Genomic DNA, 27,032 nt, shown 5'->3' on the forward strand with positions numbered 1-27,032 from the left:
AGTGGAACAGGAGCCAGCTAAAAGCTGGAACAATAGCCCAAAATGGCACAACTTGAGAACAAAATAAATAAAGTAGTATATTAGAACTCAAATAAATTGGAAAACAAGTATGAGTCCATACTGATATAAATGCATACTGGGATAAATAAATAAATGGAGAAGAATAGACAAATCTCCCATGCTGAAGAATTCCAAATAGTTCACATAGGCACTCCTTCCTCAAGGAGATGAAGCATAACTATGCACTTGTGAAGTACGTCTTCTTTCCAAAAAAATATAGTATTAAAGGAAAAAGAGGAAGAATAACTTCACAGTAGAGAAACCTGATAAACACTTAGTTAGCTAAGGTCAACATTAATAGTGATAAATCATACTGATAGAATGTAATCATGTAATGAACATGGCACTCTACCTCTGTGGTCTTCCTCCTAAAACCCACGATCTCAGTTTAATCATGAGAAAAACATCAGAGAGACATTCTGCAAAATACGTGACCAGGCTCCTCAAAACTGTCAGTTATCTTACACAAGAAAATTCTGAGAAACCGTTACACCTAAGAGGAGCCCAAGAAGACATGATAACTAAATGTAATGTATTCTGGAGTGATCCTAGAACAGAAAAAGAGAGCGTTAGGCAAAATACAAAAATCTCAATAAAGTATGGGCTTTGATTAATTAATAATAATTATCTTAATTAGTTTGGGCTGCTATAAATAAGGCCCAGAGACTGTGTGGCCTATAAACAACAGTCATTTATTTGTCATAGGTTCTGGAGGTTGGAAATCCATACCGGCATGGTGAGGTCCTCATGAGGACACCCCCCTCATGACCTAACTTCCTTCCAAAGAAGGAATACCATTCCATTGGAGGTTAGGATTTCAACATATGAATTTGGAGGGAGACACAAATATTCAGTCCATAACAATAACATATTAATATTAGTTCATTGTACTCAACTAATTTAAGATATTAGTAATAATAGAAACTGGGTGTGAGAAATATAGAAACTCTATAATACCTTCTCAATTTTACCATAAATCTAAAGGTGATCTTTAAAAATGTTTATTTAAAAAAACAGTAAAAAGATGGAAACCAAAGTAAACAAACAAACAAAACATGTACAGCATGTAGTAATTTGCAGTTTTCTGCCTATAACAGTGACCTGGTACATGGGCTATGGAGCTGATGTAGGGAGAGCATGTACCTTAGGCAGTGATGGAGCTAATCTTATCATTAATCACATCTGTACAATTTGGTCTTCTCTTCTTGAGGTCTGCTATTAGAGTATGCTGGGCTTTGAGACCTTGCCAAATCTCTAGATGTATTTTTCAAAATAAGTCAGAGATCTACCACCATAATCAGAGGCGGATTTAACAGCGGGCACACCGGGTGCGTGTTCTGGGTCCCCACTTTTGAAGGACCCCACAAAGCCCCAACTTTACACTTTTTTCTAATGACACCAAGTTTGGTTGCATATGTGCAATTATAATGTTAATAATACATAATATTTTCTATTTATTTAAAAATATGGTTAACATGTACATTTATTTTCCCTCTTTCTTTTTTTTAAGGAGTCCAAAATTTTCTTCAGCACCTGGGGCCTCAACCCACCTTAATCCACCTCTGACCATAACAATGATAATTAGTGACCGAATAGGTTAGAAGAACGTATGTGACAGTTAAGAACCATGAGCAGGATGTCATAGGTATTGTGGGGAACGGGAGAACCCATGATCTGCCCGCAGTCATAATAATTCAAATTATCTTAAAATGTACAACTTGCCAAGCCAAACATTTTTGGCTATCAGTTTAGATTATAGAGTTGACTCATAAAAGTGAAGTTTTTATCTGATAGTAAAATCTGGCACTACAGGCATTCTTTAATGAATTCCATGGTTCCATTCATGTTGATTTGCTTTTGATTAGGATTAGATAATCAGTGTTGGACCACATATGTTAAACATAATACATTTTAGCTTTTTTTTCTTTTGTATTGGAGTGCTGAATAGAGTTGAGAAATACCAATAAAATGCTGTTCAATCAATATGACTTGAAGGTCAAATTATTTTTCAAGCCTTCGTTATGCACAATTAAGAAGAAATACAACAAAAGGGGTGCAGGGAGTGAAAGAAATCTAGAGACTAAAGTGTTAATGACTGCCTCCTTTGCACTCTGTTTTCCCTAAGCTAAACTATAGCTGGCTCAACAGACGTGCTAATACTTTCCCTAAGACATTAAGCTAATATTGGCAGGATGAATAAAAATACAGGCACTAAGTCCTGGCCGGTTAGCTCAGTGGTAGAGCGTCAGCCTGGCGTGCAGGAGTCCCGGGTTCGATTCCCTGCCAGGGCACACAGGAGAGGCGCCCATCTACTTCTCCACCCCTCCCCCTCTCCTTCCTCTCTGTCTCTCTCTTCCCCTCCCACAGCCAAGGCTCCATTGGAACAAAGTTTGCCCGGGTGCTGAGGATGGCTCTGTGGTCTCTGCCTCAGGCACTAGAATGGCTCTGATTGTGGCAGAGCTACGCCCCAGATGGGCAGAGCATCGCCCCCTGGTGGGCATGCCGGGTGGATCCCGGTTGGGCGCATGCGGGAGTCTGTCTGACTGCCTCCCCGTTTCCAGCTTCAGAAAAATACAACAACAACAACAAAAAAATACACACACTAATACAGATTCCTTCAGGAACAGGTTTTGGCAACCCCGTCAGTATGACATTAGCTTCTATGTTCTTCTAACTATATTTTCCAAATAATTTCTCTTAATTAGTACCGTGGTAACGTCTCTTTATTTCTGTGTTCTGTACTGGCCTAGGCCAAAAGACAGAACTCATTTAATCATGTACACTCTTTTTTTCTCTGTAGTTACTCTTCATTTATCTCAGTCCTCTCCCAGGCTTGGGGTTCTAGTTTCAACTTCAAATATTAATTGAACTAAATAGACCGGTCTAGTTCCAGGCAATTTCGTTCTTTGAGTCTAAAGATAATTCTTTATCCTACTTGTCTTCATCTCAACAGAAATGCTACAACATTTGGATATATTCTCAGTCCCAGTACAAACTGAACCATTATTTGGAATTCCCTGACCATTTCAATGGACTTTCTTGTGCTACTGACTGCCTGAGGTTTCACCATCCTTCAGACATAACATCATAAACCAAAGAGGAGCTTATCTGGGATTTGTTGCTGCAGTTGACTAAGCTATCTCCCACCCTGTCTGAGCTCAAGTGCATTCTTAGGCATCATCTGTTTTCCCTCCCTCAACCTCCTGCTGTGTCCCTTGTTCAGTGTTGATAAGATCCTTAATATGATTTGAGCTGTGATGATGAAGGGAGCCAAAACAAGGGATGAAAAGAGACATATGGATGTGAAGAATTGAGGCATATACATGAAGACTAAAATGTGGAGACAAAGGTCCCCTTAACAAGACTCTATTTTGACTGAGTGACAACTCAACATTTGGCCAGCATTCAGTAAAAGCAAAGTTAATACTTTATCTTTGCCTTTGGCTTTTTTCTTGAACCATATGATATTTCTTCTGCCTTGCACTCTGTTTTGGCAACCCCAGTTTCTGACCATATTTTCCCTCCTTAACTACATTCTTCTGCTTGTTCTTTAGATGTGATAATTAAATTAGATTTCCAATATTGACCTCTCCTTGACTGTAATCTGTACTTGTCTTTTGCACTGTATCCAGCTTAATTTGAACATAATCTTGAGGTCTTTTAATTATCCTCCAAAACAAGAAATTTGGCAGCCGGATAAAGAGATAGTCTAGAAACATTATATGTTGAGTAGAAAGAGGTGAGGAACAGTCAGTGGAATCTGGAGAAGTTATACTGGATTCCTAATTTAACAAGCATAAGTCTGAATTCAAGCCTGTCCTATCTATGTTTCTTTACCTTTTTTATCCAAGTTGGGAAACTTTTATATAATTCTAAAAATTATCTATCTATCTATCTATCTATCTATCTATCTATCTACCTACCTACCTACCTATCATCTATCTATCATCTATCTCTGCATTCCCTTTTGTGTTACTACTTTTTTATTGTAATAAAATATACCTAGGAAAATATCCCATTTTAACAATTTTTAGGTTTATAGGTTAATGGCATTAAGTATATTCATATTGTTGTGCAATGATCACCACACCTATACATCTCCGCAAGTTGAAACTCTGTACCTATTAGACAATAACTCCCCATCCCCCTCCCTCCCTCCTCCTTCCTCCCCTTCTTTCCCCCTGCTTTCTTTCTTTCTTTCTTTCTTTCTTTTTTCTTTCTTTCTTTCTTTCTTTCTTTCTTTCTTTCTTTCTTTCTTTCTTTCTTTCTTTCTTTCTTCTTTCTTTCTTTCTAATTGGCAATTCACATGTGTATCTTGGGGAAAAGTCTATCTGAGTCTTTTGCTTATTTTTGAGTTATTTGTTTTGTTTTGTTATTGTTGAGTTAGTTATAGGAGTTCTTTATATATTCTAGATTTAATCCTTTATCAGATATATGATTTACAAATATTTTCTCATTCCATGAGTTTCCTTTTTACTCTGTTGATAGTGACCTTTGATGCACAAAATGTTTAATTTTGATGAAGTCTAATTCACTCATTTTTGTTGTTATTGATTGCACTTTTGGCATCATATGTATTAAAATGGCTGTAATATTAGATCTTACCCCAATTTAATCAAAATAATTTATATAATCCAATGTTCTGGACTTTAAGTAAAACATATCTTTATGAGGAAGCAAATAATCTTGAGAGCCAAAATGCAAAGAGTTTCTGGACTCATCTGGGACTATTCTCTGTCTCATGGGTGCTTGTTTTATAACACAAGGACCAAGAACTCACAAGAAAAGTAGTCATTTGATAAATGAGGTCCCTGAGAAGGCTCAATCTTCTCTGTCTTGATCTCTGTCTCGCCCTTTCCTGAATTTCCCCTGCCAGTAATCATTAGATATAAGCTGTTATGGCACTAGGAGAGTATAGGAAAAAATCTTGCCACAAAGGGTATTTCATTTTTTATTTATTTGGTCTTGCGATATACCATTTCCTAACTCCATGGTGCAAAGTCATCATGAGACCTTCAAAAATTTCCAAAATTCTGCAATGCTGACCAAATTTTATTTTTGATATATTCCTCTAGAAGCTTAAGGAGGCCACAGCTACTGAGGGTATATACTGTTAATAGCAATAGTAAATTTATTTCTAAATTCTGTGACAATGGTGAGTAAATAATACTAGATATTTTATGCATGTCCTATATTAGTAGAAAGAATTACAAAGGCATTTTTAATATAATTGTTCCTTACTTTCAGTATAAATACCTATTTACTCTTCTGAAAGGTATTAATAGTCGTGTTTCACTTTACAGAGAACAAGAACTTATATGCATTTATGGTTGTTTCATCATTCAGAGACAAAGTGCCACTGAAAGCTGCATATAGATAATACTAAAAACTGTAATTAAAACCCCACAGAAAACCTTCATAAAATCTCTTTTCAGAGTAGAGTAGCCTTTGTACATGCAAAATTAAGCAAAAAGATTGTTCTAAATTTAAGAAAGATATCCCTTACTCTACAAAATTTTAATATAGAAAGCTTACTTCTGAAGTTCTGATAATGTATACATTACATACACACACACAAACACACACGTTGAGTTCCTATGCCTGTTATTTAATTGGTGTTTTCATATTCTTTTATTTTAGTGCAATGTTTTGAGACAGGTAACATTTTCTCATTTAGCAGTTGATAGGACTAAAATTTATAAAGTTTTAGAAACTTGCTTAAGGTTACCTCAAGTCAAGATTTGGACTTCTTCTGGTCCTAAAACCAAACCTTTTATTTTGTTATGTCACAAGATCTTGTCAGGCTCATGCAAATCAGTTTCATAAGAATTCATCATCAAACACCTACTAATCTATGTGATGGAAACTTCAGGAAATATATATGAGTGAATAAGCTACAGTTCTTACTTTTTAGAAGTATTGGGTAGAAAACAAAGTAATCATAGATGCTATTATTTGACACAGGTATAATCAGATGTGCTACTTCTACTGTGTATTGACAAATACTGTGCAACTCTTGAGCTCTCATTGGCAACTTCCATTTCTGAGTAAAAATTTAGTACTGTGTCCATTACCCTTATAACCTAGATGTCAGGTAAAACCTTCCTACCCTTGGGGATCAGGTTAAACTTCACCTAAGCACCATGTTGAAGGCAGTGGTGGGATTCAGCCAGTTTGCACCAGCTCAGCAGAGCTGATACCTAATTCTTTGTTGAGTTTGGTGAACTAGTTGTTAAAATGGGACTTGTGATCAGGGTTCTAAGGTGAGCACCTGGGCAGTCGCCTAATGTGGAATCACAAATTTACATTTCTTACTCTTTTTTAATATTCATCTGAGCAACAGTGTATTATTCTAAGCACCTGTAGTAATGTTCATCCTGTCCATAGGTAAAAAAAAATGCAAGCGAGGAGGCCAACCAAGAAACAGTATGGACTGCAGTAGAGAGTCAGCCTGGCACATGGAAATCCCAGGTTTGATTCCTGGTCAGGGCACCCAGGAGAAGCACCCATCATTTTCTCCACTCTTCCCCTTCTCCTTCCTTTCTATCTCTCTCTTTCTCTCCTGCAGCCAAGGCTTCATTGGAGCAAAGTTGGCCCGGGCATTGAGGACAGCTCCATGGCCTCTGCCTTAAGTGCTAGTATGGCTCTAGTCACAACAGAGCATCGCCCCCTGGTGGGCATGCTGGGTGGATCCCAGTAGTGCACATGCAGGAGTCTGTCTGCCTCCCCACTTCTAACTTCGGAAAAATATATATATAAAAAAAAGGAAAAAGAAACAATACAGAAATATCTTAAATAATAGTTTTATTATTTTTGTCAGGTATTATTTAATATTTTTTCATTAATATTTTAAAACTTTCTAATAACATCTAGTTTTGTGTACCTCTTTTATTGTTCTTATTTAAATATTAAATGCATGAAATATTAAACTACCTTTCAGTATATCATTTTTTATACCTCAAACGGTCACTAGGGCAGAGAACTAGTTGTTAAATTATTTGAATCCTGCCACTGGTTGAAGGCTTTGTTCAAAATCTGCTGTTTGAATCCTGCGAGATTTCAGGAATACTCAGTCTTCTGTGATCATTACAGTGGAAATCCCAAATATTAACCAAATTACATCCGTAACTATCAAATAACTCCAGACTGTGTGTGCATTTAGGAATCTGTCATAATACTAGTTGGGAAGGAAAGAAGCCTGTTGAAAATCATTATTGTTTTTTTTTTTTTTTATCTCATTGATTCTTCTTCTCTCCTCTTTTCTTTCTCTGTTTTCTCAAGATTTTCCACTGTCTCAGTTGAAATAACTCGACTCACGTTTTACACCCTTTGGAAAACTCAACTTTCCCCCTATTTGCCCATTACAGTATTTTTTTCAAAAATTTCTATTTTATTTTTTATGGGGAATTTTGGTAAATAAAATAGTTTGTTTTCATTATATATTTCTTCTTCCTTTCTTGTTGCCTCCTTCCCTACCTCTTTTTTTTTTTACCATTTTTCGAAGATACTGCATTTTTATCAATATAATTCACAGCATAATCATACTCAATAAAGTATAATTACTATCTATGAAAAAGTATTAAATGTAGTAGACAAGTCAAGATCCTATTTTACCATTATTTTTTTACTGTGGTGTTGGTTGTGATGGTTGTTTTTATCTATTGATACTCTCTGTCTCACTAGATCACTTTAAAAAATTACTTTTTTTATTAAGGCTTAACTTAAATATTATTTCAAAGAAAATTTTGATTCTCTTATTCTGCAACTATTAAGCATTAATATCCCTTTTCTTAAAAACACTAAAATTTGCCAAATGTTAGAACTATAAAATATATAAAATAAAGAAAATGTATGCTTGCATTTTGGGAGGATTTTTGCAAAACATTGCATCATCATAATGGAGACTGGAAAGTCATTAATAATCATCTAGTTACTTGTTTTGGGGAACACAATGTGAGGAAAGGAAACTATGAAAGTTACAAATCGGTTCTGGCAGGTTGGCTCAGCAGTAGAGCATTGGCCTGGTGTGTGGAAGTCCTGGGTTCGATTCCCAGTCAAGGCACACAGAAGAAGTGCTCATCTGTTTCTCCATCCCTCCCCCATCTCTCTCTCTCTCTCTCTCTCTCTCTCTTTCTCTCTTCCCCCTATGCAACCATGGCTTAATCAGTTTGAGCAAGTTGGCCCTGGGCACTGAGGATGGCTCCACGGCCTTGCCTCAGGTGCTAAAATAGCTCAATTGCTAAGCAATGGAGCAGCAGCCCCAGATGAGCAGAGCATTGCTCTGTAGGGGGTTTGGTAGGTGGATCCTAGTCAGGGTGCATGTGGGAGTCTGTGTCTCTGCCTGCCTGCCTCTCACTTAATAAAAAAAAGAATAAAGTTACAAATCATTTATTTCTTGCTTAGGAAAAGTGACATATGTCATCCTGTTAAAATAATTCTTTCTGTATGGTTGCAAAATCCACTCCAAACACATAGTCTACACTTATTCTAGAAAAATGTGATTGTGGGTAAAAACGTATCAGGAAAAGAGCAGAACTTAGTCTGTAATAATTTGATTATTAGTATATGCTATTGCCTTGGGTCTAGAAAACAAATTATGCAACCATGAGGCACACCTGGACTTTCTTTGTGTGTGTTTTTTGTATTCCTTTGTGTTAACTCCAGCTAAAATGCAGACTTTATATTTGTTTGAAGTCTAAAACCAAGACATATAGAATTAAGAATCACTTGGATACTAAGAAAAAGTAGACTGGGAAACTTAAAAAATTTCAGAAACTTATTTCTGAGAGTGTTTTAATTCTGGTGACACATTCTAATATCAGGGATGATGAGATGTATGCTTCCAAGTAAAAATTTTATTGATTGGTTTATTTTAATAACAACAAAAACTGGGGACATTTATTGTACCCATGACTAAATTCTACATCCTGGGATAGCAAAATCTTATGTGCTTGGGGAGAAAGGAGAATAGAAAGAAACTACTCATCCTTGTAAAGCCAACAGAATTGGAAACCACCTGGATGAACCTCTTGTCTTGGTAAACCTCAGGGCAAAAGAGTGGGAGAACTATATAGCATTTCTGCCACTCTCTGTGTGGTAGTTATGAAATAAGTATGAGGGATAATTTCCAAAGAACACATTCAGTGTACTGCAATTATTAAAATTTGCATCATTGTTCCCTAACTAGAGTGCTACTTTAGTAAGTAGTCATCTATTCATCAGTGACTACAAAGAACTGGAGGAGGAATGGAAGACATTTAGTATTCTATTCATGCCAGAAATACACAGAACTAGCAATATTTCTAATTTGAAGGGTTGGTGGAACTTAATAAAGGAATAGACTAAGAATCAGTAACAATCACACTCTGTAGTATAATGGTTAAAAAACAAAGCAACTGGCTCAGGATAATGGCTCTAATAACTTTTAAATACTCAGATATTAGAGTAGAGGAAAATGTAAGAACAATGAATGCAATCACAAATAGGAAATATTGGTATAAACTTAATAAAAAATAATGCCCTATTCATTGATTTATCTAACCTTACCTAACCAAATATCTTTTTTTTAAACTGATTAATTGGCCATTCTGCTCTGGGGTTGACCCAGATACAACAATAAGTGCACTCATTATTACATAGACTCCACCTGGCTAGCCAAAATATGCTGGTCAATTGGGTCTTTAAAATTTGAGCTGTTTGGCCCTGACTGGGTTGTTCAGTGGATAAAGTCTCAACCAGGAACAACAGAGGTTGCAGGTTCAATCTCTGTCAGGGCACCTGCTAAAAGCAATCAATGAGTTAATGCTTCTCTCTTAGAGTAAATTGATGCTAATTAGAATATTTGTAATAAAGATAGATGTTCATTATTCTTTTATTAATTTTTTTAGAGAGGAGAGATAGATGGGGAAGGAGAGAGAGAGAAAGGAGAGAGATGAGAATCAAAAAAAGAATAATGATCATTCATTTTTATTACAAATATTCTAAGTAGCACTAATTTACTCTAAGACCATGTAATGGGCTGAACCTTCCCTCACCCAAGTTCATATGTTGCTCTTAACCTTTTGTATCTCAGAAAATGACCTTATTTGGTATAGGTGAGATGTAATTAGTTAACGTAAAATGAAATTATACTGGCGTAAGGTGGGCTCCTAATCCAACATAACTGATGTCTTTATTAAAGGGAGAAAATTGGACACGGATACACACAGAGAGAACTCCATGTGCAGATGAAGACATAGATGGAGGTAATGCTCCTACAAGCCAATGAATGCCAAAGGCTGCCAGCAAACTGCCAGCAGCTAGGTGAGAGGAATAGAACAGATTCTCTCTCACAGCCCTCAGAATAAACCAACCCTGCCAACACTTTGATCTTGTACTTCTAGCCTCTGAAACTGTGAAACAAATACATTTCTGTTCTTTAAGCCACCCAGCTATGGTATTTATTACAACAGTCCTAGCAAATAAATGCAGAGTAAAATAAAAATTAGTAGAAAAAAATTTTAGTGATGAGCAGTGCCGTGTTCTTGTTATGAGGTTAGGTGGGACAGTGAATATTCCTTCTTCCCAGGAAACCTGCTATTGACAGATTTTATAATACAGATGTTAGCTAGAAGTTCTCACAATACACTGGAAAAGGGGTATGGAAAAGTTTTTAAGAGCATGAGTTTGGTTCAGGTCTGACGTAGTATTAAATCCTTGCTCTGTCACTGCGTAGCCATTTGGATTTGAACAAATAATCCGAGATTCTGTTTCTTCATTCTTGAAAACAGCAGATGTTGCATACAGTATCAAGTTGTTATAAAAATTATGTAACATAATTAGTGAATGACACATGAATACTGATTAATAAATGGTGGTTATTTTAAATGTATAATGCTAAGTGATATAAAAGACTTCAAATCCAAAAAATGTAAGTTTTCCTAAGGTTTATTTATAGGTTCAATGATATCTCAACCATAATTTTAACGGGGATTTCATAGAACTTCACAAGTTGAATCTTATGTTCAAGAGAGTCAAGATCCTTAGAAAGGAAAAGAAGTAGAAACTTGCCCTACTAGGTTTCAGAAATTATTACAAATCTATAGTAATTAAGATGGCATGGTTTTGGCAAATATAGTGATGGACAAATAGATCAATGAAACAGAAGTGAATTCAGAAATAGACACCTATAGTTATAAAACATGGACACACTACAAAGGCAATGCTGGAAATCACTGAGGAAAGGAAGGAAGGATTATTTACTTTTTCAAGATAAAAAAGTCATCTATTTATTTAGAAAGTGAAAATGGCTCTTTACTTTATAGCAGGGGTCCCCAAACTACGGCCCGCGGGCCACATGTGGCCCCCTTAGGCCATTTATCCGGCCCCCGCTGCACTTCTGGAAGGGTACCTCTTTCATTGGTGGTCAGTGAGAGGAGCATAGTTCCCATTGAAATATTGGTCGGTTTGTTGATTTAAATTTACTTGTTCTTTATTTTAAATATTGTATTGTTCTCGTTTTGTTTTTTTACTTTAAAATAAGATATGTGCGGTGTGCATAGGAATTTGTTCATAGTTTTTTTTATAGTCCGGCCCTCCAACGGTCTGAGGGACAGTGAACTGGCCCCCTGTGTAAAAAGTTTGGGGACCCCTGCTTTATAGCATGTGCGTGTGTGCACATACACACACAAATCCAAATGCAAACTTTAAAACTTTGGGAGAAAATATAAGTGAATGTCTTTTAGACCTTGAGATAAGGAAAGTTTTTAAAAATAAGTTGTAAAATGTCCTATGTCCTGTTCAATATTGAATAGCTATACTCTAAGAATGAATGAAAACTTCCCATCTAAAATATATTTCTTTTGCCCACAACCATTTGTTTATACCTTTTGTAGTGAAATCTATTAAATCACTCATTAAATTTGATAAAGAAAAAATATATATGAATTCAGGAATATTTAATGAAGACTTAGGTATTAGAAGCAATGTCAGATTTTTGTATCTCTACAAATGAAAGAAGATGAACAAGTGTTCTCTCAGCCTTTTTATCTATATAGATTAAATTATTAGTCATATGAGAGCATTAAATGGTTATTGAGTGGATATATAATTTTTATTTTTAACTTAATTAACTTATAAATTCTGTGATGAAAGAACTTAAAAATTGCTGTTGGCACACACAATGGAGAAAAAAAAAAGCCTCTTCAACAAATGGTGCTGGGAAAACTGGAAAGCCACATACAAACAATGAAACTTGACCACAGTTTGTCCCCTTGTACTAAAATTAATTCAAAATGTATCAAAGACCTAAATATAAGACCTGAAACAATAAATTACATAAAAGAAAACATAGGTACTAAACTCATGTACCTTGGTTATAAAGAGCATTTTATGAATTTGACTCCAAAGGCAAGGGAAGTGAAGGCAAAGATAAATGAATGGGACCACACCAGACTAAGAAGTTTTTGCACAGTGAGAGAAACTGACAACAAAATAAACAGATAGCCAACCAAATGGGAGTTGATATTTTCAAACAACAGCTCAGATAAGGGCCTAATATCCAAAATATACAAAGAACTCATAAAACTCAACAACAAACAAGCAAACAATCCAATAAAAAAATGGGAAGAGGACATGAACAGACACTTTTCCCAGGAAGAAATACAAATGGCCAACAGATATATGAAAAGATGCTCATCTTCATTATCTATTAGAGAAATGATCAAAACTACAATGAGATAACACCTCACACCTGTTACATTAGCTATTATCAACAGGACAGGTAATAATAAGTGTTGGAGAGGTTGTGGAGAAAAAGGAACCCTCCTCCACTGTTGGTGGGAATGTAAAGTAGTACAACCATTATGGAAGAAAGTATGGTGGTTCCTCAAAAAATTAAAAAATAGAACTACCATATGATTCAGCAATTCCTCTACTGGGTATATACCCCCAAAACTCAAACACACTGGTACGTAAAGACACATGCAGCCCCATGTTCATTGCAGCATTGTTCACAGTGGGCAAGACATGGAAACAACCAAAAAACCCTTCAATAGATGACTGGATAAAGAAGATGTAGTACATATACACTATGGAATACTACTCAGCCATAAGAAATGATGACATTGGATCATTTACAACAACATGGATGGACCTTGATAACATTATACTAAGTGAAATAAGTAAATCAGAAAAAAACTAAGAACTATCTGATTCCATACTGAGGTGGGACATAAAAATGAGACTCAGGTGACATGGTGGTCACCAGCAGGAGGGGGAGGAAAGAGAGAGAGGGGATGGAGGGAGGAGAGGGGCACAAAGAAAACCAGCTGGAAGGTGACGGAAGACAATTTGACTTTGGGTGATGGGTATGCAACATAATCAAATGTCAAAATAACCTGGAGATGTTTTCTCTAAGTTTATGTACCCTGATTGGTCAATGTCATCCCATTAAATTAATTTAAAAACATTGCTATTGGTCAAAACAGTATCTTCTGAAATCTGTGGGTAAGCCTGGTTAAAAGATTCTCAAGTGACTTTGTTCCTGGAGAATAAATTCCCTGATGGAAGATTAAATTATGTTTAAGGAGTTGTCCAGCATACCTGGCCGAGTGGTTTTTTTCTTTTGAACTCTGGGTGAAAAGAGATATTCAGAAAGGAAAAGAAAGATGCTGAACTATGGATGGCTTGCCTAAGGTTTTCTCAATTCTAGACCCTCTTATTCAGACACTTAGTTCTGATAAAATATCACGGCCCCCAAATTGCACGTGCGGGCACATGCGCACACACACACATATTCACAAGTGGATACACTCAGTTGACATATAATTTATTAGCAGACTTATAAAGTGGAAAAATGCTGTGTGTCCTGATAATATGTAGCCACATTTCTGGATGTTAACATTCAATGAGGTGTTCAACAAATCCCCCAGTTTGAATAAAGTAGGCAGTTATAAGCAACAAATATGCTGAGTGAGAAAAAGCTACTTTCCAATCACCATTCTATTAAGATTACATAGTTTTATTCATTATATAAAAATGATATTCTGAAGTATCAATCCCAAGTGTTTTGAAATTTCTTCGAACTACCATTTCTTATATATGCTTCATGTCATGGCCATGGAAGGGAAGATCAGGAAATTTTAAGATAGAAAGTTTACCCTCAGGGGTAATCAAGATACTAATAAATAACTGATATAAATTTTTGGTGTTTTCTTCCTTCCTTTTTTAAAAAAAAGTATCATTAAAAGTTTGGCTAACAGGCCCTGGCCGGTTGGCTCAGCGGTAGAGCGTCGGCCTAGCGTGCGGAGGACCCGGGTTCGATTCCCGGCCAGGGCACATAGGAGAAGCGCCCATTTGCTTCTCCACCCCTCCGCCGCGCTTTCCTCTCTGTCTCTCTCTTCCCCTCCCGCAGCCAAGGCTCCATTGGAGCAAAGATGGCCTGGGCGCTGGGCATGGCTCTGTGGCCTCTGCCTCAGGCGCTAGAGTGGCTCTGGTCGCAATATGGCGACGCCCAGGATGGGCAGAGCATCGCCCCCTGGGGGGGCAGAGCACCGCCCCTGGTGGGCATGCCGGGTGGATCCCGGTCGGGCGCATGCGGGAGTCTGTCTGACTGTCTCTCCCTGTTTCCAGCTTCAGAAAAATGAAAAAAAAAAAAAAAAAGTTTGGCTAACTAACTCTTCCTAGTCCCCTTTGGATCCTCTGTCAGAACAGATGTGGAGCTGCACTACTTGAGTTAAAAAAAAAATAGTGTTTAGTCCCTAGCCGGTTAGCTCAGTTAGATACAGGATCACTCAGAAACACCAAGGTTGCAGGTTCAATCCCAGTCAGGGCACGTTTGAAAGCAACCAATGAATGCACAACTAAGTGGAACAACAAATAAATGCTTCTCTCTCTCTCTCTCTCTTTCTCTCTCTCTCCTTCTGTCTGTTTCTCTAAAACCAATCAATAATTTTTTTTTAAATGAGTGTTTAGAGAACTGATCACAAAATGATTTTCTATTAGAAAGCATCTTCTCTAAAGTGGAAAATTAAATATTCTGTAGAGTCATTTAACTTTTATTTTGTAAGACACATGAAACTTAGTGAAGAAGAAATAAATATGCCTAATATAATTATGAAAACAAATCAGATTTGTTATCATGACCCTGAACCCTACTTTAATAATCCTGTTTATCAGTATCTCCTTTTCTTGTTTACAGAAGCATTCTGATGGGGAAAAGTAGGAAAGGCTCTGATTGAGAAACAACAGCTTGTTTAATATAAGCTTAATTATAGACAATAAACAAATTATCATCATGCCAAAACTAACTAACTTCATGCCAAAAAAAAAAAAAAAATAGTAGTAGTCAATAGAGGGCTGAAAGATTTATATATTAAAACTAAAAAACCCAAAAAACTATTTCCTGTACTTGAAGCTATTTCTAGCTAGAAATAAGGAAGCCAAAAAGGATTTGTCTCCAATTGCCATAGTTTTAAGAAAAATTAACTTTAAGGTTAAGATTACAAGGTGAAAACCTTTTCTGTTTAAGAACCTTTTGTTACTAGAATGTCAAAGTGAAAAAAAGAATGGCTGATTTCATTCTCTACTATTCAAATTCAGGTTACAAGTAGGAAACATTAATTATGAAACATCTGGGATTTTGCACAAAGACTGAAAAGGGTAAAATTTTTTAAATTTCTTATATTGCCTTATATAATTAATTATTACTCAAATTGATAATTTGAAAGTACATAAAGATACATAACTAAAGTAATTAAATATTTTGTTTGTAAAAATTGAAGTTTTAAAATTGATTTCTATGAACCTCAGAAAATATTGTAAAGTATATAATCCTATAAAATTATTCCAATAGAAAATTTAGGTAGATTTAAAATAAAATTTCACTGCAGTGGCACAGTGGATAGAGGGTCGACCTGGAATGCTGAAGACCCAGGTTCGAAAGTTCGAAACCCCAAGGTCACCTGCTTGAGCGCGGGCTCATCTTACTTGCATCGGGGCTCCTCTGGCTTGAGTGTAGGCTCATTTGGCTTGAGCGAGGGTTCACCAGCTTAAGTATGGGTTTCCAGTTTGAGAGTGAGATCATAGACATGACCAAGATTGCAGGTTTGACCCCAAGGTCACTGGCTTGAGCAAGGGGTCATTGACTGGGCTGAAGCCCCATCTCCCCCATCAGGGCACATAAGAGAAAGCAATGAATGAACAACTAAGGTGAGGCAACTATGAATTGATGCTTTTCATCCCTCTTTCTATCTGTCTGTTCTCATCTGACTGTCTGTCTGTCTGTCTCTCTTGCTAAATAAATTTAAAAAACATTCTCTGACACATTCTAGTGTCAGTATTGATTGTATTGTGCTGTATTATTACCTTAGATTTTCTGGTTCCTTAGTTGATTTTTATCAGTTTGTACTAAAATGATCACAAAATAACAGTAACACATGCATATGTAAACCTTTTTGAGCAAGTTAAAAGTTTCAATGCCTTAAAGCCAGTAATAAAAGAAAATTAAAGCAATAAGTAACTTTAATGTGTGGGAGTCATTTTAGGCCATAGGTAATATGCTGCTCACATAAATTAGGGGATATTTCAAAATGATTGTGAAGCAATAAAATATCCCCTAATTTTTAAGAGCAGTGATTGTACTTGAATAGAATATTAAAAAATAGCCTTGGCTAGCTAGTTCAATCTTCCCAAAGCACAGAAGTTGTCGGTCGGGTAGATCCCCGGTCAGGGCACGTACAGGAACAAATTGATGTTCCTGTCCCTTTCTCTTTTTCTCTTCTTCTCTCACTAAAATTAATAAATAAAATTTAAAATAAATAAAATATCATGCAATGTTTCCATGCACCTTTTATGTTAATGTTAATTTTTTTTTCATAGCCATATACAGTACTTATCAAAACTAAGAGATTAACTTAGTTCATTATTACAGTACCATGAACAAAACTGTAGTCTTTTTTGTCTCACTATTGCCCTTTTGATGAGTATTGGTCAAGTATTTTGTAGATTTCTTAATCTGGATATGTCTGATGTTTTTCCAAGAATAGACTGGGGTTATGAACTTCAGGTAAAGCTCTCACAGAAGTGCCCCTACTTATCACACATAATGGGGTACAATATTTTTTGGATGGAGGAAAGAGAGAGACGGAGAGAGAAAGAAAAAGGAGGGAGTGGAGAGAGAGGCATCATTGCTTCACTTTACTTGTTCATCCATTGATTGCTTTTCATACCTGCCTTAAACCCGTTTCCAGGCAGCAATCTCGGCACAGTGGCTTGATGCTCAATTCACTACGTCACCACCTCACCACTGGCCAGGCTGGGGTACATGATATTAACATTATTTATTACTAAGGATGTCAGGCTTGATATCTGGTTAAGGTGATAAGGGCCAGGTTGTTTCACTGTCAAGTGACTGTGTTTTCCCTGCATACCTTATTTGTTGGAAAAGACTCACTAGATTCATTCCATGTCTAAGGGAAAAGAAATTAAGCTTTACACGGGGATAAGCATATCAAAGAATCTGTGGCCTTATGTCAAAATCGGCAAAGTAATTAAAAATTGGGGGGGGGGGCAGATTCTGTGAAGCTATGGATATTTGATATCTTTATTAAAGATAGTTATAGTAAAGGTTTTAAAGGTTCTAAATATTATTGTAATTTAAAAATATTTTATAGTATATTTATTACAGCTAAAATAGATTGCTTACTCTGTGCTAGCCATTGTGCTAAGGGTTCTATCTTCATGGTATGTTGTTGTGAGTTGGGGGCGCAGAGAGAGAGATCAGCAGACGGAATCATCAAGGACTAGCAAAGGACCACCGCTCGCTCAGGCAAATGGCCCTGAGTTCATGCAGTGTCCTAATTTTATTCACAAGACTTCAAAAAGCTTGTTTACTGAGAAATTGGCATAACATCAAGAGTAACTTTTGCTTAAAGATACATAGAGTGCACCTGCAAGATAGCTTAGTAACAACAGAATATCAGAAGGCATTAATTGCTATTGCTTCTATGGATCCCACAACATTACTCTCTTTATTTGAAGGGATAACCTTGGAAGGTACTGAAATCTTATGAGAATGTTTTACTGAGAAAAGCCCAGCAACTGCCTTCAGTCACATAGACTTGTTTCAGTGACTCGCCTTCAAGTCACAAAACAACTTTCTTGGCAAAACATTCTTTTCTTGTTGGCTGTGTTCCCATCCAAGGCCATGCAATAGGTTATTCCACTACAATGGTAATTTCATGAGGTAAGTACTATTAACCTGTACATTCAACAGATGAAAATACTGAAGCACAGAGAAGTTATATATCATAGTTTGCCCGTTGTTCTATGACTAAGATGTTACAGAGCTGACATTCAAAGCTAAGATACCAGTCTGGCCTAGAGCCTGCCTCGTCCTCTTAAACACGAACTAAACTGTCTCTGTTTGAGATAGGTTAGGGAGAAAGATATATTGAGGTATATTAGAGTGGATAAGAGAAAATATGTATAATAATGAGGAGTAAGACCTGAGGCTAAGAATAGAACTAAAAAAATTGTAAAACTTTTCTACAAAGATTCAGTAAAATTAGATTGGCACATCTAAGTGATCCAACAGATTAATTTTACACACAATGAAAGTCTTGCTCTTCTATAAGTAATATTTGAAATATATCAAAAACTATCTATCAGTGAGACACAGACAAATAATCAATAGAAAATTTAACTAGAATAAGAGAAAGTAATTTATAGCAATTTAGTAGATACTTAGTTTCATGTTATCAACAAATCAAATGTAAATTACAATGAGTTAGTATTCCATATCCGTCAGATGAGCAACAATAGATAAATCTGGTAACACTGACTATTGGTGAGGATGTGGGGACATGAGAACTCAGACACAACTGGAGAAAACACAAATGTAAATAAGCACCTTGGAAAGCAATTTAGCAACACTTACTTGAAGGTAAAGATGTGCACATCTTGCCTTTCTAAATGTCCATGTACATAAAGAAGTGATAGGTAAGGATGCTCATGAAATGCTGAATAGCAAGATGTTAAGACTACTGTCCCTCGGTAGTCATACTGATAAGCAACCTCATAATACAGAACTAAAATGAAACAGCTCAGTTTAATTGGATTAACATGGGTAAGAATTTAAAGCAGTGGTCCCCAACCTTTTTTGGGCCACGGACTGGTTTAATGTCAGAAAATATTTTCACGGACTGGCCTTTATTTAGGGTGGGACGGATAAATGCACAAAATAAAATTATGCGACCAGCGTAAAAACTGTGGTTTTTTAAAATATAATTGTTGAACTTATGAGACAAGCATCAAGAGTGAGTCTTAGATGGATGTAACAGAGAGAATCTGGTCATTTAAAAAAAAATAAAACATTGTTCAGACTTAAATATAAATAAAACGGAAATAATGTAAGTTATTTATTCTTTCTCTGCGGACTGGTACCAAATGGCCCACGGACCGGTACTGGTCTGCGGCCCCGGGGGTTGGGGACCACTGATTTAAAGCATACTTTGGATTAAAAAGCATAGCAGGGCCCTGGCCGGTTGGCTCAGTGGTAGAGTGTCAGCCTGTCGTGCAGAGGTCCCGGGTTCGATTCCTGGCCAGGGCACACAGGGGAGTGCTTCTCCACCCCTCCCCCCCTCCTTCCTCTCTGTCTCTCTCTTCCCCTCCCGCAGCCAAGGCTCCATTGGAGCAAAGATGGCCTGGGCGCTGGGGATGGCTCCTTGGCCTCTGCCCCAGGCGCTAGAGTGGCTCTGGTCGCGGCAGAGTGATGCCCCGGAGGGGCAGAGCATCACCCCCTGGTGGGCAGAGCGTGCCCCCTGATGGGCGTGCCGGGTGGATCCCAGTCAGGCGCATGCGGGAGTCTGTCTGACTGTCTCTCCCCGTTTCTAGCTTCAGAAAAATACAAAAAAAAAAAGCATAGCAGGTTTAGTAGGATGCTTTAACAAAGCACAGAATAGTAATATTGTATCTGTTCTTTATAGAAACATGCATGTATTGTAAAGGTTTATAACATTAATGAGACCGACACTATCATTCTAGAATTTGGGCTGTGAAGGGGAAATGACTGATGAGTGGGGCTGCAGTATCTATATCATTTTTGTAAAATTAAAAATGACCTGAGATGAATACAACAAAATGTTACTATTTTTTAATCTCAGAAGTAGATAGATAGGTGTGTGCTGTATGAATTTTATTACTTTTTTGAGAAAAGGTTTTGGGCTTAATAGGTTTATTAAATTTGTCTCTCAAAGGGAAAGAGAAGGGAATTTAAGCATTTTCTTCATCAAAAATCCCTATGAGCTTTAATTTGCCAAACTTCCTTCTTCCTTGTTATGAGGATTAGTCATCTCAAACCATATTTATGTCTGTGGTTTCTTTCTAAAAAAGAAATATTGGCTGGTTTAGATAAAATCCTCTATTAACCTAGATGCTAAGCTAGCATTTCTAAAAGGAAAATATTTTCTGATCAAACTGCAGGGAAAAGCCAAAACATTTTGATGTGGACACAACTTGTAGTGAAATGTCATAAAGGTCACCAAGCCTGTGACCCTTCATAGTGTTGGCTATGTGGACACTGCAACTATTATGTCTCACCCACCGCTTGGTCTTGGCCTTTTAAGCAGAATGGAGACATTCTGAGAATATGCTGATGTTGGTCCAGGATTAACACTTAATGCACTGCTTTTACTGGTTTTCAAAATTTTCAAAACTTTTCAAACTTCTACTTTGAGAGGCTATATAATAAAAGACATCTAATCTGCATTATTTGAAGTCCTTGTAATCCAAAGAAATACTTCCTGAAAATTATTTTTCAATATGTGAAACGTATGCTTGATATATTTTACATAAAATATGTAGAAGTTGGATGTAGTTGATGTTGTTAACTACTCTGGTAAATCATTATAAATATGATTCAAAATACAGCAGTGCTTGAAAATTTGTTTTAAATCACTAGAGAAACATGAAAAGCATACCATTTTGCTTTTGGGGTATACTTAATTTTAAGTAAATAATACATGTTGTCAGGTGTATTGTAGAATTGTGTACCTGAACCCTGTATAATTTTATTAACCAATGTCACCCCAATAAATTCAATAAAAAATTATAAAAAATAATATATGTTGAGCCAAACCAAATAAAACCTTTTTAAGCTTAAGAGGGGAAAGGTAATAATTAATAGACACTTGTTTAAAAAACTTTTAATTTATAAAATTTTGTTATACTTACTAGGTACTTTTTAAAACTTATCTTAATTTTCCTTTTATGCTTCTCCTTTATTAGTGTCATTTACCTTTAAAACTTTAAAGAATCTTTTAAGAAGAAGCCTCCTGCTCTCTGCTTAGCTGTGGCCGGTGGGGACTCAGTGCCTTTGCCCACTGACCCCCAACAGGGAAGCCAAGAGCGGCAGGGCACTGAATCCACCCCGCATGGTGGAACCCGGCACTGACCAGCCCTGGGACAGGCAGCCTCTAGGTTCCCTGTCAAGTGATTTGCTGGTAACACATCAAATAATCTCTTACCTCCATGCACTGAAGGCAGAATTGGCGATGCAGCGGTAGAGCGAGCAAGCTCCGCCCAGCAAGCCTGTCTCCTGCCTTCCTGCCCCTGCCCACACTGCCTTGTTGCAGTTCACTCTTTTTTCTAATTTAGGTTAATTGACATAAAAAAAAAACTTTAAAGAACCTTTTAAAATTATTTTATTCAAATTATGTTTTTGAGAAGAAAGGGTTCTGTGTTAGTTATCTTTGAAATTTTTTATGCCGATGGTGAGCTTCAGTTTCTAGAAAGAAAATTTCAGATGGGTTTGGTGTCTTCTGAGCCTCAGAAACAAGAAATGATGAAGCAAAGTGGCAGGAAATGCGCCACATTCTGTGAGTGACTGAGAGAATAAATCAGCGAAGAATACTGCAGCATTGTTGACAGGAGTCTTGTATCTGTAAATGTAAAATTTTAATTGGAGCAACAGATGGAGTCCGGACAATATTACTGGCTCCAAAAGAGTGTCGGATTCTTCCTTCTTCATATTCAAGACCTTCAATTTTGAGGTGAAGACGGCACTTTGTTTCACATTGGTGACAGATCCTAAGAGTTGCCATATTGGCATTCATTTGAATAACGATATGAAAAAGCAGGCAGATCCAGATACAGTATCTTATATATAGTATAATGCTTTTTATTTTATTTTTTTCTGGATCACTGATTCTTTTATTTATTAGAAGGTAAAGGGAGGGACGCAGTGAGGGGCAGAGGAAAGGGCTGGGAGGGGTCTGCAGGACCAAGTTGGAAAGCAGTCACACTGATTCTATAGTTGAAAACTAGTGCACGTGTGTAAGTACCTGGTGCAAGGTTTGTAATAAAATAAGTAGAAATAAACACTACTTATTTCATTCATACATCTTTCTACCATCTTGAGATTTTTTACATATACAGTATATGACATGTTTTTATAAAAGTACAGCTTGAAGAGGGAGAGAGAGAGAGAGAGAGAGAGGCTCTTCTAGCAATAGCTACAGCATTAAACACAAAACCAACCTGGGCCAGCTACATTCCCACTGAAGACCCAGAGAAAGCAAGGTCGACAGCCTAGCCCGGGCCCTGGCTTAGCCCGGCAGCCAGTGGCCCCGGCATCCCTCTGCACCATGGGCTCAGCAGCCCACGCTGGCCGTTGGCATTAGCACAGGAAGTGCCCCCTCACACCAAGCCCAGCCTGCAGAGAGTGGGTCCTCTATGAGGGAAGTGGCAGAGAGAAATGTTGTGTATCAGGGAAGGAAAAGAGGGATGAAAGAATTGTGCTCCTCAACTAAAGGCAATTGTCAGCAGCCGCCTACAACCAGTCCCTGGGCCTGGTGAGCGTGCGTGCTGCTGTCTTGATAGAGCCAACAAGGTCCGAATGCACCTCACCTGTCCTCTCACCAGATTTAAATAGAATAAATAAATCTCAGTGAGTGGTTGTTTTGCCCCCCTGGGTTTCTATGAATAAGCTATCTTCTAGGACAGGGGTAGTCAACCTTTTTATACCTACCGCCCACTTTTGTATCTCTGTTAGTAGTAAAATTTTCTAACTGCCCACCGGTTCCACAGTTATGGTGATTTATAAAGTAGGGAAGTAACGACTTTATAAAATTTATAAAGTAGAGTTACAGCAAGTTAAAGCATATAATAATAATTACTTACCAAGTACTTTACATCGGATTTTTGCTAAGTTTGGCAGAATAAATCTTTATAAAACAACTTACTATAGTTAAATCTATCTTTTTATTTATACTTTGCTCGGCTACCGCCCACCATGAAAGCTGGAACGCCCACTAGTGGGCGGTAGGGACCAGGTTGACTACCACAGCTCTGGGATCATTTGTGGAGTGACATTCCCTTTCCCCAGCCCGCTTTTCAATGTGCTGGGGAAGGTTTTCAAACTCCTAATTCCATCTCAGACTTTGTTTCTGGGGGAACCAAGTCTGATGCACTTCTTTTTCTTTTTCTTTTTTTCTAATTTTTAAAATTGAATTTATTGAGGTGACATTGCTTAATAAAATTATATAAGTTTCAGGTGTACAGTTCTATAATACATCATTTGTATATTGTGTTCATCACCTCAAATATGCATCCTTTTTTTTTTTTTTTTTTTATTTTTCTGAAGTTAGAAGCAGGGAGGCAGACAGACTCTTGCATACACTAGATCAAGATCCACCTAGCATGCCCACCAGGGGGCAGTGCTTGGCCCTTCTGGGGTGTTGCTCCACTGCAACCAGAGCCATTCCAATGTCTGAGGCTGAGGCCACAGAGCCGTCTTCAGCGCCCAGGCCAACTTTGCTCCAAGGGAGCCTTGGCTGCGGGAGGGGAAGACAGATATAGAGAGAAAGGAGAGGGGGAAGGGTGGAGAAGCAAATGGATGCTTCTCCTGTGTGCCCTGTCCAGGAATCAAACCCAGGACTTCAATACACTGGGCTGATGCTCTTCCTCTGAGCCAACCAGCCAGGACCTTATATGCATCCTTTTAAAGAAGAGATTTTCAACATTTTTCACCTCATGGCACACATAAACTAATTACTAAAATTCTGTGGCACACCAAAAAAATATATTTTTTGCCAACCTGACAAAATAATAGCTATAATTTTGATTGAATTATAAAAAATCAAAACAGTGATTACCTACCCTTTTTGCTCCAAAGTGACTTTTTAGAAAATCAGGTGCTTGTACTTGTATGCAAGGATTTCTGGTACCAAGAATTAACCAATCAAACACAACCTTATTATGCAACGTGACCAATAAGATGCAACTCTATTATATGACCTACGTATTTATGGTTCAAGGCAGGGCATTCACACTGGATGGCTATTGTATTAACTGTTGTTGTTTTTTTATTTGACAATTTAAGGAAAAAGAGATCAGTGCTTCTGACTAAATAGTCCAGTAGTGAATGTTTAAAAATTCTTGTGGCACACCAGTTGAAAATTTCTATTTTCAAATATAATGTTTGATGAATTAAAGGTATGGACTCATCTAGCTATTAATGACCTTGAACATATTTTACTATGCTAATTAGCCAATTATATACTTTCCCCTATGATGTACCTATTCAAAATTTTCTGCTATTTATTATTAAATGGTTTGGCTTCTTATTCATGAGCTGTATGAGTTGTTATATATTTTGATCATGAATATTTTCAGATATATGTATCACAAATATCTTCCCCTATGAATGACTTGAATTTTTATTTTCTTAATAGTTGTTTGAGAAGCAGTAAATTTTAACTTTGATAAAGTCAAATTTAATAATTTTTAAAATTTATGCTGAATACTTTTACTACCTTGTCTAAAAAAAGGTTGTTTACTCCAAAACCACAAAAAAATTTCTTCTGTGTTTATTTTTAAAAATTTGATAATTTTAGGTATTACATTTAGATATATAAAACATTTTATGTTAACTTCTGTGTTTGGTGTGAAGCAAAGATCAAGATTCATTTTACTCTATATGGACATTCAGTTATTTCACCACCATTTATTAAAGATTACCTTTTTCCCATGAAACTATCTTGGCACCTTAGTAGAATATCTATGGACCATATATGTGTGTTTGTAAGGTTAAGAATTCAGCCCCTGGGAACCCTGGCAGGCTCCTTCAGTGTTTGCCATGGTCAATGGTCAAAATCTCCGACCATGTCTTCAGGTTGCTGCTGATTGGGGACATGGGGGTTGCAAGACTTGTTATATCATTCACTTTGCAGAGGACAAGTTCAACAAGATTTATATCTCCACCCTCGAAATTGATTTCAAGATGCACATTGTAGATATAGAGGTGAAGAAGATCAAGCTGCAAATCTGGGACACAGCTGTCCAAGAAAGATTCAAGACGATAATTACTGCCTCTTACAGCGGAGTCATGACTCACTTAGCAGTGGGAAGCCTAAACAAGGGAGTATGGTCCAAAGCTCCATTGGAACTATGCCATCCTCCAGGGCATTATTCCAATATACACCATCACAGATGAAAAATCCCTTGAGAATATTCAGAACTGGGTGGACAACATCAAAAAGAATGCCTCAGCTGGGGTGAAGCGCCTCCTGCTGGGGAACAAGTATGAGGTGGAGGCCAAGAGGAAGGTACAGAAGGAGGAAGCGATGTAAGTGGGCTCAGGAGCACAGAATCCGATTTTTGAGACTAGTGCCAAATCCAGGATGAATGTGGATGAAACTTTCAGTTCCATGGTACAAGCATCTTGCTCAAGTCAGGAGGCCAGAGATTAGGAATCGGCAGCAAGCCCTACAGCGCTAACCAGAGGCAGACTTAACGTGGGCGCACCGGGCGCGCGCCCTGGGCCCCGACTTCTGAAGGGCCCCGCGAAACCCCAACCTGACACTTTTTTCTAATGACACCAAGTTTGGTTTCATATGTGCAATTTTAACATTAATAGTACATAATATTTTTCATTTATTTAAAAATATGGTTAACGTGTATTTTTATTTTCCCTGTCTCTCTCTTTTTTTTAAGGGGTCCAATATTTTCTTCTGCACCCGGGCCTCAACCGACCTTAATCCGCCTCTGGTGCTAACCTGAAAACTAGTGGCAAAAAGAGCACAAATAAGTGCTCCCCGGGCTGAGAACCCTTTTCTGCTCTCCACCCTAAGCCTGGAGTCGAAGGTGGGGGAAGCTGGGTCAAGGGGCTGGATGGGGAGATATAGCAGTAAGGCTGGAGAAGTATAAAGATGGGTAGATGGTGAAAGAATGGGGAGAAACTGGGGAAAAAATGAGAGAAGGAAAGAGGAAAAGAAGAAAGGTAGGGAGAACAAAGAGGGAAGATGCAAGAAGGAGAAGAATTGAAGAAATTAAAAAAGGTAAGAAAGAGGCAGGAAGAGAGGGAAGAGAAAAGGAAGAAGAGATGGCCCAGAGCCTCAGATGTTCCCTGGGTTTCCGGGGCAAACAGAAATGTAAAGAAGTAATTGTGGGGTTTTTTGGGGGGTTTTTTTTTGTTTGTTTGTTTTTGCTACTGGATCAGGTATTAGGGTCCTGTGAAAGGCTGGCTCGGCACCATCCTCTGAAAGTTTGGTCCTACCCTGTCAGTGTGCATGGTTGATCTCCGTGTATAAAAGCACATGTCCTTATTTTGGGCAACTGTCATCGTTGTCAGAATTGCTCTCTGCACATAAACCTACTCCTACGTCTAAGGTGGCTGGGCTGCCTGAACTTGGCCTGGTTTCTGTGATGCCAGGACCAGTCCCACAGCTTTCTCCTTTCTCCAGCTGTTTAATTGATGAGGAAAACAGCAAGGAGCAGAGCATCTCTGAACTTGAAGGTGAGGACACACTCTTTCCATTATGGGTTTAGAGGATCATTGGCAGCAAAGCCTTTTCAAGGAGATTGCAGGACTTTTCCTTTTTTTTAATATTTATTATTTTTTAAAGAAGAATTCTCTTCGGACCTCCCCAGGGAAAGTGACAGTCTTGGCCTCCGGGAAATAATGGGACTTAGTATTGGTATACAGTGATTTCTGT

General features: G+C 37.5%; 1 non-coding gene and 1 pseudogene across 1 annotated transcript; both read left to right on the plus strand.

Moving 5' to 3' along the window:
• The first annotated feature begins 19,572 nt into the window (after positions 1-19,572).
• Positions 19,573-19,648, plus strand: TRNAD-GUC (transfer RNA aspartic acid (anticodon GUC)). Its single transcript has one exon. It is a non-coding gene; the product is annotated as a tRNA-Asp (tRNA).
• A 5,533-nt stretch (positions 19,649-25,181) lies between these two features.
• On the plus strand, positions 25,182-26,141 carry LOC136406296 (ras-related protein Rab-13-like; annotated as a pseudogene).
• Positions 26,142-27,032: the final 891 nt, after the last annotated feature.

Source organism: Saccopteryx leptura, chromosome 5, assembly GCF_036850995.1.
Source record: "Saccopteryx leptura isolate mSacLep1 chromosome 5, mSacLep1_pri_phased_curated, whole genome shotgun sequence".
Classification (NCBI taxonomy): domain Eukaryota; kingdom Metazoa; phylum Chordata; class Mammalia; order Chiroptera; family Emballonuridae; genus Saccopteryx; species Saccopteryx leptura.